This window comes from Carcharhinus amblyrhynchos, chromosome 10 (assembly GCF_965287045.1).
Source record: "Carcharhinus amblyrhynchos chromosome 10, sCarAmb.v2.hapA, whole genome shotgun sequence".
Lineage (NCBI taxonomy): Eukaryota > Metazoa > Chordata > Chondrichthyes > Carcharhiniformes > Carcharhinidae > Carcharhinus > Carcharhinus amblyrhynchos.
In genome coordinates, this window is record NC_137333.1 from 59,787,024 (window position 1) to 59,799,243 (window position 12,220).

The 12,220-nt window shown below is 39.6% G+C and overlaps 1 protein-coding gene across 7 annotated transcripts in view; it reads left to right on the forward strand.

Annotated features, from left to right (window-relative positions):
• LOC145348976 (mitogen-activated protein kinase kinase kinase kinase 4) overlaps window positions 1–12,220 on the forward strand; it is a 315,280-nt gene that overhangs the window by 174,661 nt on the left and 128,399 nt on the right. The gene's annotated exons all lie outside the window — the stretch shown is intronic.

Sequence of the window (12,220 nt, forward strand, 5' to 3'; positions counted from 1 at the left end):
TCACTCAACTGATACCTGGGGTTTGGAGGTGGTTATCATATGAGGGAAGGTTGGATGGGCTGAATCTGTATCTATTGGAGTTTAGAAGAATGAGAAGTGGGCTTACTGAAACATACAAGATTTTGAGGGTACTAACAGGGTCAGTGTTGAAAGGATGTTTCCCCTTGTAGGAGAGACTAGAACAAAGGGACATAGTTTAAAAGTAAAGGTTATACCATTTGAGATGGAGGTGAGAAGGATTTTTTCTGAGGGCCGTGAACCTTTGGAACTCTCTTCCCCAAAGAGCATTGGAGGCAGGCTCATTGAATAATTTAAAGACAGAGGTAGATGCTCGACTAACAAGAGAGTCAGAGGTTATTGGGAGTAGGTTGAAATGTGTGGTTAGGGCCACAGTCAGATCAGTCATGATCTTATGGAATGGCAGAGTAGGCTCAAGGGGTTAAACAACCTACTCCACATGTTCACAAGCCCCACACTTGAATAGAAATAAGTTGTGGGACGTTATGGAGAAATATCTAAAGAGGGGTTCAAGATGGTGGGAAGTTTTGATTTTTGTTCTTTGATGTTAACACGAATCTCTAACAGTTGAAGTGTGTGTATGGGATCAAGCTGGAAAATTTTTATTCTGTATGGATCAGTACTACATCAGGAAGCATATTTATGCGCTGAAACCCCAAAATGTTTCATTACCTACCAATATTACATCTGCTACATATCAAGGAATTATTTTTGGAATCGCTTCATCTTAAATTGCAACTAATTTTGTTTGGCTACTCACTAGAACCAGAATCTCAGGTTTTTGTGAATTGCTGTGGGTGTGAATTCCAGGCATGATTGAAGTTTTTTTCATTTTCATACTGGCCTCGAGCTGGATGTTGACTATGACCTATTAGTTTATGTATACTGGGTGTGCAAACTTCCCATGTGCATGAGCATTTTCTATGGGTGACAATTTGCTGAAGACTTTAATCTTGTAACTAATGTCACCATGTTACTAAATGTAGAAATAAAAGGAAAGATACATTGATCGGCAAAGACTTGTTGTCTAGGTTGGATTTTGGACATTTTCAATTTACTCCGGTGTGGCTCCATTTTGTACTTGACCTGAGGTAACTCTCAGCCGTCTGTTAAAGTAGCTGCAGGTCCTTTATAGATAATTCTGATTGTGTAAATTTAAATCAGTCTGACTGTTTGTTTCCTAACTGAATTTGAATAGGTCAGCATCTTTTATTCTATAGTCAGTGCAGAGATGATGAGCTATGCCTATCTGTGAGTTATTACCACTGCCTTTCACTGTGAGGCATCCATTATCCCAGTTTGGTTTTCCTCATCAGTGAAGAATCTTAGAAACAGAAAATGCTGAATAAACTCAGCAGGTCTGGGCAGCATCTGTGGAGATAAAAGTGGTTAGCACTTTGAGTCTGCGTGACTTCTTCAGAGCCAAAGAGGTAGAAAAATAATGTTTTTATGCTGTTGAAGAGGGGGCTTTAGCAGGTAGAGAAAAATAGAAGACCAGGGAAAGGATTCTGAAAACGCTTTCTCTGGTCATGATAGTTCATTAAAGAAACTTAGTTGACCAGGTGTCAAACAATTATTTATCAGTAAGAAATCTCTGAACACCAGGTTAAAGTCCAACAGCATTATTTGGAATCACAAGCTTTTGGAATGCTGCTTCTTCATCGGGTGAGGTAATGTCAGTTACAGTTAATATCAGCCCGCCGCAGTCCAACGATGGCATCTCCAAATTGCAATTATTTATCAGTTGACAATCTACTAACTGCTCATGAACAATGTGTTACAGATGTTAAGTGAGGGTAGGGTTAGATCCTGCTGTGATATCTTTCATGGTGTCATGACTTGCTGACTCTTTCTGCATAGAGTCAGAGTTGAAGAATGGCCAGAGGGCTGCTGAGAACTGCAAAACTATTCCCTTTCAGGACAGGAGAAAAGCACATTGGAGAAAATTATAAATAACTTTTTCAGTTGGCGTACACTGTTCAGATCCTTCTCACCTATCTCTGATGTTGTCTGGTTTATCATTACCTTTGCTATTTTAAAAATGCATTATATGATGATGAAGAGTTAACTTCTATATTTATTTCAGTCTGAGCAATGAAAATGATGCTTGAGGTCTATGCATGTCATTTTATAAAGTGAAACATTATGAAAGTCTTTATTCATCACAGTGCTGACTGTTGAATAATCTCCATAGCAGTATAAGCATGGCATTAGTGCTCACTTTGTTGTCTTGGGTGATAGCTTTCAAAATTATTTTGGCCATTTGTAAGCGTTGCATCAGAAATCTGGTTTTGATTCTGATAAATGGAGTTTTTTAATCCAATTTTGTGTAACCAATCGTTGCCTTCTATTTAAATATATAAGCAAAATCTTGTGCACTGTTTTTGATAATGTCATCTGCTTCACATACTCTGTTGCTTTCCATTGGATAAGCAAACATTTTCAAGGACATCCGTCCATTTGATCTTTCTCAAATTACTTTTTCAGGGTGGAAGCACTGTTAGAAACACTTGTGCGTCTCCATTTTTTTCGTTCATTCTGTAACTACATTGTCATCCCTCAATCCCCTGACCTTTTTAACTGGAAACTCTCATATGGTTCTATATGGGCTTTTAAATTTAAGAACAGGATTGGTGTGCACAGTTTTTCTGTTGAATTTATGCATATTTTTGGACTGTGTATTCCTCGTCAGTTGAATTATTTTAAACTGAGTGCATTTTTTGTCATTTTATATATTCTGAAAGTTTAAAAAAATTACCAAGACCCAAAGAATTTTCATGCACTTATTGTATATTGCCAATAGCCAAGACAATTTTAATCTTTCAATTGAAACTTGTGTTCTCTCAGAACAGGAAGAGGTGTACACACTGAGGAGTTGCAAGTCTGCACTTAAAGGTTGTTCCCTAAGAGTGCCAGCACTGAAATAAAGTCTTATATTTCAGAACAAGAGGAGGTTTTGCAACAGTTCCTCACTGTGTCAGTGGTGTATAATAAGCCCTGTTGCAGTTGTAGAATGATTCATAAAGCAGAACAAAAAGCTATTTTTAAGTTAGAATGTACTACATGCTTTCTGGTACTTTACAATGGCCGGGGAAGATCCCCACAGGTCAACAAGCTCAAATTTGTTCCACTGCATCTTTTGTACCACTTAGCCTGCCTATCGCTGATGAAACACTTAGTGTCTGTGTTGGCTCTGTAGGGCTGCACTCACAGAATCTGGCTCCTTTAATAAGGCTTGGATTCACTGAATGTAACTGTGGTAAAGTTTCTGTTAATAAGGAAAAACAAATGAAATAGAAAGCAGGATAGAATTGCCAGTGAATATGGTGTTACAAGTCAAGTTAGATACTTCAAGGTGTTCTATGAAGCTTGCTTGACCTGAAATGTTTTGCACTGAATTTGGCTAAGATGAGCATGGGAGGTTTCACAATAGGTGTGTTTCAACTGACCCATGAGAAGCTTTTATCAAAAACAAAGTTTAATTAAGAATATTGTTGACATGTATAGTAAGACCCTTAGCAAGGACTTTTAACAATCATAAACAAGAAACACAGCAACCACGATAATGTATAACGCTTCAGGAAATATCATTAATATGCTCCAACCAAAGCCAACATCTAATAAACAAAACCCTCCAAATGAACACAATACAGCATAGGCTAATGCCCACTTGTTACAGGAATCCCTCGATTGTCTCCTGGATTGAGTGCTGAAAGTCCATTGTGAAGAAACTCAGAAGAGATTGTAGTCAAATCTATTTACCAAAACACAGCTTCTTTAAGGCAGAACCAAACAAAGAGAAGAACCAAGAGAGAGAGAGAGACTGCTCCTTAGCTTGCTGTTAAACTGTTTCCAAAAATACGCTGCCCAAAACAAAACTAAAAGCCCAAAAGGTCACTTGACTGCCACAGCTTAGCTTAACCCCTAATGACATCACTGAAGCTATAAGCTGCATGTTTTTTTAAAAACTTAAAGGTACACTCACATGACAATAGAAAAATTAAGTTAAAATAAACTGCAACTAGTGAAGAAAGACCGAGATAACAAACTGCATTGGCTAATGTAGTCAGAGTCAAGTGATGAAATGATGAAGATAAAGCTATCAAAACTAGATCTTTTTCATATTTAAAGTTTTTCTAATTGCATGACTGTTTACTGTCATGTCTGAAACTAAACACTCGTCTCACTGTATTCTTATCCCAATAATAAGAACGTAAGAACATAAGAAATAGGAGCAGGAGTAGGCCATCTAGCCCTTCGAGCCTGCCCCGCCATTCAATAAGATCATGGCTGATCTGTCGTGGCTCAGTTCCACATTCCCGCCCTCTCCCCATAACCCTTAATCCCCTCTCTTATCAAAAACCCATCAACCCGCGTCTTAAAAATATTTAGCGAGGTAGCCTCCACCACTTCAACGGGCAGAGAATTCCAGAGATTCACCACCCTTTGAGTGAAGAAGTTCCTCCTCAACTCCGTTCTAAACCGCCCCCCTTTTATCTTGAGGCTGTGCCCCCTAGTCCTACTGTCCTTTCTGAGCGGGAAGAGTCTCTCCACCTCTATCCTATCCATCCCATTCATCATCTTATACGTCTCAATGAGATCTCCCCTCATTCTTCTAAACTCTAACGAGTACAAGCCTAGTTTATTCAGCCTCTCCTCATAGCTCAACCCCCTCAACTCCGGTATCAGCCTAGTAAACCTCCTCTGCACTCCCTCCAAGGCCAAAATATCCTTGCGTAAGTACGGCGCCCAAAACTGCACACAGTACTCCAGCTGCGGCCTCACCAATGCCCTATACAGCCGCAGCAAGACCTCCCTACTTTTATATTCAATCCCCCTCACTATGAAAAGGAGAAGCAATGGTCGAACATTGTTAATTGGGCTTTATAAAGAAAGAGAAAGGGTCATTTATGGAGAGGAGAGATGAATACTTTCCCATCACAATCATTTCAAGCATTTTAGTTAGATTCATTGAGTTATGCATAAACTGCTGTGAACAAGTTATCTCATCACTTCCACGAATAACTATCTGTTTTGTATATTTGGGCTATAAAATGAAGTAGCATTTAAATAACCTTTCATTATCTTTCTCCCTCATGTCATGGTCTCCTGAATTTTCTCCACCGATACGGTAAAATCGTTGCTCATGTTTACCTTGGGTCCTCAGTTTAATGTTTCATGTGAAAGAAAATGGTGCCGCTCCAATCCCAGAATTGTAGTAGAAAATTCCAGGATGTCACCATAATCTGGTTGAGTGATGCTTAACCGACAAGCTCTGGCTCAGAATGTTAACAACCAAGTAAAACTGACACTTATATTCAAATAAAATCAAGTGAGATCAATTTTGGCCATTTGGCTGAATTGCACAATAGTGCGCATGAAAATGATCAATTCGAAGCTTTTATAGCAGCAGAGGGAAGAAAAAGTGTGAGCAAATTCTTTGTGATGTGACCTGCTTTGCATTCATGGGAGGCATTACCACATATGTTATGCCACATGTGGCATGATGCACAATCCTTTTTAAAAGACAATTAAGTGACAAGATACTTTTTTAAATTAAATGTCTATTTTCAAAGTCATTTTTGGTTGTAAATCTTTACCTACGACACTAAAGAATGTGATAATCTAAAAAGATTGTCTAATGTTAAGAACATGCGAATTAAGAGTGGGAGTAGGCCATTTGGCCCCTTGAGTTTTCTCCACCAATACAGTAAAATCATGGCTGATTTTCAACCTTAACTCCACATTCCTGTCCAATCCATATTTCCCTTGATTCCCTTAGATTCCAAGAATCTATCAATCCCAGTCTTGAATATATTGATTAATTAAGTCCAGATTTGCAGCAGAGAATTCCAAAGATTCTGAAAAATTTTTCATCTCAGTCCGATCCTGAAACTGTGACATCTAACTCTGGAATCTCCAGGCGGGAAACAATCTGTCAGCATTTACCCTTTCAGTCCTTTAAGAATCCGATTTCAGTGAGATATTTCTCACTCTTCTTAACTTCAAAATGTATTGTTTAACCAAGTTTGGAGGGGTGAATAAATTTCCCTCTTTTCCACACCTGAGCTTGACGATAATAGAGTTTGAAAAAGTTGTGATTCTTTCAATCAGTATGTACTTGGCCATATGAAGAAATAAGGCAGCCAGATCCCTTGAGTTAACAAGTAGGGAATTAATTTTATTGTTTAATAACATGGGTAAAAGAATTAAGAAGGTAAAAATGTGCCCTGAATTCCCCACACGTACACATACATGTGGAATTGATGAGTTAAAGTCCATAAAATAGAAAAAAAACCTTCTGACATTTCCTTTCAGTGATCCTGAAATTCCAGGTGTTGTAGCTGATGTAAATTGATTATTTTTCTGGAGACCAGCCTCATTTCAGCAGTAATCTGTCTTTTTCCAAAGTAGATGTTATGTTACTTGAAGTTCGTTTTGATTGAAATGCTGCATCTGTGATGTATTCCAAAATGCATAGAAATATAGAAAATAGCTGCAGGAATAGGCCTTTCAGCCTGCACAGCCATTCAATATGATCATAGTTGATCATGCACTTTTAGTATTCCACTGCTGCTTTCCCTCTGTACCCTTGATCCCTTTAGCCACAAAAGCCAAGTCCATCTCCCTCTCGAACATATCAAACAAACTGGCCCCAACAGCTATCTGTGTTAGAGAATTCTACAAACTCACAACTGAGTGAAGAAGTTCTTTCTGATCTCAGTCCTGAATAGGCTTACCCCTTATTCTTAGACTGTGACCCCGAGTTCTGGACTTCCCCAACATCAGGAACCTTCTTCGCACATCTAGCCTGACCAGTCCCATCAAGATTTTATGCTTTTAATGAGATCCCCTCTCATTCTTTTAAATGTTGATGAGTACAAGCCCAGTCAATCCAGTCTCTCTTCATATACCAGTTCTACCATTCTGGGAATCAGTCTGTTAAGGCATCAAATTAGAAAATAGAGAAAGGTGTTATTGCTGGGACATTGTGCCGACAACTCCTTTCTGATCTTAGCGGCTTGGTTCTTTTCTATACCTCGCAGTAGAGATGGTTGCTGTCATGTTACAAGCTTTCAAGCTTCATTGGTCTCTTCTGGCAGTGGGATTCTTGCTAACCTCTTAGAAACTTTATACGTTAATAGTGGTCTCCCAGCAGGTCAGAAGATTAATTACTTTTACCCAGTTAGCCATTATGATGGTCAAAGGTGACTGAGTATTAATGTCTCAGCTACTAACTCCTTGAATGGTCCATTTTCTCCTTGGTAATATGGAAAAGAGGTTTTACACCTCCAAGGGAATGCTGACGTCTGTGGATTTTGCAAACTTGATGACTCCCTAACGGGGAATGTGGATTTCACAAATGCAAATCAGCAGATATTTTAAAATCCGTGCTTTTGCTTCATAAAGGTCCTTTTAAAGAAGTTCTATATATATCTGACCAACTGATGAAATTGAAGATTAATATTCCACATCACACAAAGCACTATCCTAATCTATTGCTGTTTGGAGGACAACTCTCTCACCCCAGGAAACAAATTTGATGAACCTTTGTTGCATGGAAAGTAAAGCAACAGTAGGGTAATGATAATTTTGCTGGACAAGAGGCCCAGACTACTTCTCCAGACAGGTTCAAATCTATATGGCAATAATTAATTAATAAACCTGGAATTTAAAAAAGCTCAGCATAATAATGACCACGAAATGACCTCATTATTGTAAAAACTCTCAAGGTTCATTATTAACCTATTAGGGACAAAATTTGCTGTTTTTTCCTGTCTGCTCAATGCAGGTCCACAGCAAAGTGGCTTGGCACCAGCTTGCCAACCTGGAAAAGACCCATTTATCCCAACTTTTTTGTGGCCAGCCAATCCACTACCCAAGCTAATATATTACCCCCCAACCCTGTGGGATTTTACCTTGTGTGTTAACCTTTTATGTAACAGCTTATCAAATACCTTCTGGAAATCCAGTTAGACTACATCTACAGGGCTCCCAGCATCCACTTTGTTTGTTACATCTTTGAAGAACTCTAGCAAATTAGCCAAATAATATTTACTTTCATAAAACCATGTTGATGGATTGTATTTTGACTTTCCAAATGTCCCATTACTATTAAATTAGGGATTTCAACTACTTTTCAATGACAGATATTAAGCTAACAAGTCTACAATTTCTTCTCTTTGCCTTTCTCCCATTTTGAACAGGAGTGTAGAATCATAGAAACGCTACAGTGCAGAAAGAGGGCATCTGGCCCATTGAGTCTGCGCCGACCACAATCCCACCAGACCCTACCCCCACACACTTACCTACTAATCTACGCATCTCAGGACACTAAGGGGCAATTTTAGCATGGCCAATCAACCTAACCCGCACATCTATGGACTGTGGAAGGAAACCCATGCAGACATGAGGAGAATGTGCAAATTTCACACACACAGTGACCCAAGCCAGCTCCCTGGAGTGTGAAGCAGCAGTGCTAACCACTGTGCTGCCATACCGCACAGTGGTTAGCCACAGTTATATTAGCCTTCTTTGAAGCCACAGGATCCTTTCCAGAATCCAGGGAATTTTTGGGCCATTATAAACAATGTCTTCATTACCTCTGCTGCTATTTCCTTTCAGGCCCAAAGATGTGGACCATTAGACCTTGGGGTCCTGCCTGCCTTCAATCCCAATAGTTTGCTCAGTACTTTTTCCGTAGTGATGGCGATTGTTTTAAATTCCTCCGTTTCAACAAGTTCTGCATTACCTGTTACTATTGGGATGGTTTAGTGCCCTCCACCATGAAAACTGATGAATTGATATATTGATTTATTGTCTCTGCCATTTCTGTCTTCCCTATTACTAATTCTCCAGTCTTGATCTTTAAGGGACCAATGTTAACTTTAGCTACACTCTTCCTCACTATATACTTTGGGAATCTTTTGCTATCCACTTTTATGTTTTGTGTTAAAATACTCGGTGAAACAAACTTTACAGTCAGTATCCCAGACTTCTTTCATCACTATCTCTGGGTATGTCTTGCTCACTGGCAGGACGGACCTATTAGCAATGGTCGTGCACTGGTAGGCAGTTAGGATGGATGATGCTAAGTGTCCTCAACATCTACTCTGGACCTCATGAATGCATAAGGCATTAGGTCAAACTACTGCCCTTCTTCATCTAATGGATAGCAAATGGAAGTGAAGGTTGAAGTAGGGAGGTTTGTTACAGTTGTACAGGGCATTGATATAATTACATGTGCAATACTGTGCACAATTTTGTCTCCTTATTTAAGAAAACACAATTCCATTAGACCAATTCAGAGAATGTTTACTCAATTGATTGCTGGGATGGGGGACTTATCTGATGAGGAAAAGTTAGGTTGGGCCCATATTCATTGTAATTTAGAAGAATGGGAGGTTATCTTACTGAAGTATATAAGATCCTGAGAGAGCTTGATAGAGTGGATAGGCCAGAACTGGGGACAGTTTAAAAGTAAGGTTATTCCAATAAAGACAGAGATGAGGAGAATTTTTTCTTTGAGGATTGAGTTCATGGAACACACCTCTTCAGAGATCGGTAGGAGCACGGTCATTAGATATTTTTAAAACTGAGTTAGATAATTGTGACTAACATGGGAGGCAGGATAATGGTGTTGAAGCCACAATCAGATCAGGTGTGATCTTATTGAATGAAGCAGGTTTGAAGGAGAAATGGCCCATTCCTGACCCGAACTCATGTTCATGTGAATCAGTGTTCTTCCATCTTGAACACTGCTCGGAAGAAGCATTGAAGGTAGCAAGAGCACAAAGTGTACTTTGGGTGAAGGACTTCAATGTCTCTCACTAAGTGTGGCCCAATAACACCACTACTGATCAACCTGGTTGAATCGTGAAGGGCATAAAGGGAAAAGCCCAGTTGACCTCATACTCACCAATCTAGGTCACAGATGCACACACTAATGGCAGTATTTGGGAGTGATGAGCACACAGCTTTTGTGGAGATGGAAATCCTGTCTTCAAACTGAGGGTATTTTTCATTGTGTTGTGTACCACCGCCCCGTCCTAAATGGGATACATTCAGAACTAATCCAATGCCTGTAAGTATCAATAGGTACTGTGAACCCACAACATCTGTAAATCTGTATTCATCTGCAATCTCATGACCTGGCATTTTCCTCACTTTACTACTGCCATTAAGTCAGGGACCAACCCTGGCTTAATTCAGTGTATAGTGGGGCATGCCAGGAGCAGCAACCTACATATGTGAAAATGAAATACCAATCTGGTGATGCCACAATACAGGACAACATACATGCTAAATAGCAGAATCAGAATGCCAGCAAGAGTTGAATGGTCACACAACCAATGGATCAGATCAGTCCTGCCATTTCCAGTCACAAATGATGGTGGACAATTAAAAAAAATTAACCTAAGGAGAAAGCTCCACAAACATTCCTTCCTCAGTGATGGGGGAGCCAACACATCAGTGCAAAAGACAAGGCTAAAGTGTTTGCAACCATCTTCAGCAATAAATATGGAGAACAATCCATCTCTGCCTTTGCCTGAGATCCATAGCATCACCGTTTCCAGTCTTCAGCCTGATATCAAGAGACAGCTGGATGCACTAGATACAATGAGTCCTGACAAAATCCCAGCAGTAGTACTGAAAACCTCTAGCCAGGCTGTCCCACTATAGCAACAACACTTGCGCCTATTCCACAACGATGAAATTTGCCGACGATGTCCAGCCCACAAAAAGCAAGAAAAATCCAATCCAGTCAATATCGCCCTATCAGTCTGACCTCAAATCATCAACGAAGTGATGAAGTGTATTGTTGACAGTGCTATCAAATGATACTTGCCTAGCCATAACTTACTTATGCTTAGATTAGGTTCTGCTCGGGTCATTCAACTTCAGACTTCTTCACAGGTCTAAATATGAGCTGAATTCCAGGGGTGAACTGAGAGTGACTGTCTTTGATAGCATAGCAGCATTTAACAAAATGTGACATCAAGGAGCCCTCGAAAAATTGAATTAAATGGGAACTGTGGGGGAAATCTCTCCACTGGTTGGAGTCATCCCTTACACAGAGAGAAAGGATTGTGTTTTTAGAGATCAGTCATCTCAGCTCCTGGACATTGCTGCAGGAGCTTTTCACTGTAACGTCCTCAGCCTGACCATTTTCAGCTGCTTCATCTATGACCTTCCTTGCAATATAATGTCATAAGAGAGGATGTTTGCTGATGATTGTAATATGTTTAGTACCATTCCAGCTTGTCATATACTAATGCAGTTTGTTTCTGCATGTCCTCAGTGTGTACCATATATGAAATGCACTGCAACAGCTTGCCATAGTTCCTCAGATGGCATCTTTCAAATCCGCGGCCCCTCTCACCTCTAAGAACAAGGCTAACTGATGCATGGAAATGTCAGCAACTCCAAGTTGTCCTTCAAGTGATATATCAGCTGAACTTTTAAATATATTGCCATGCTTCATTGCTGCATCAAAATCCTGAAATGCTCTCCCTGACAGCAATGTGGATGCAGCGGTTCAAGAAGGTGGCTACCATCACTACCTTGAAGACAATTAGAGAATGATTATAAACAGTGCCTTCATCAAAAATTCCCCATAATCAGTGAACAAATGAAAATATAACCTTCTAATGCAAGCATATGTTGCCTTCAGTGAAGTGACAACAATTGTACATGCTGTTTCAGGAGTGATCTCACCAAGGATCTGCACAATTGGAGCGTGGCTTCCTTACTCGTGTACTCCAACCTAATGCGATAAAGGCCAACATACCTTTTATGTTTTTAATTGCTGGGGTACATGCATGTTTTTAATATGCCTATTCATCCAATCTCCCTCAACACCAGCATTTAATAGGTTCTATGAAGTCCTGTTTTTCTACTCTTCCCATCAAAATGCATACCCTGAACACCATTCCATTCCATCTGGCACCTATTCATTTAACTTCTTTATTTGCAGACTTTTTTTTTCTCATAACTTGGGTTGTTCTCCATCCAGTTCGGTATTGTTGGCAAATTTTAAATACGTTAGAGTTGGTCTCTTCATATAAGTCATTTATGTAGATTGTAAATGGCTGAAGCCCCTCGTGACTCCCACTAGCTCCAGCCTGAAAATAAACCGTTCATTCTCGTTTTATGTCTGGATGTCAACTTTTATTCCTAACTTTTATCAACTTCTATAAGA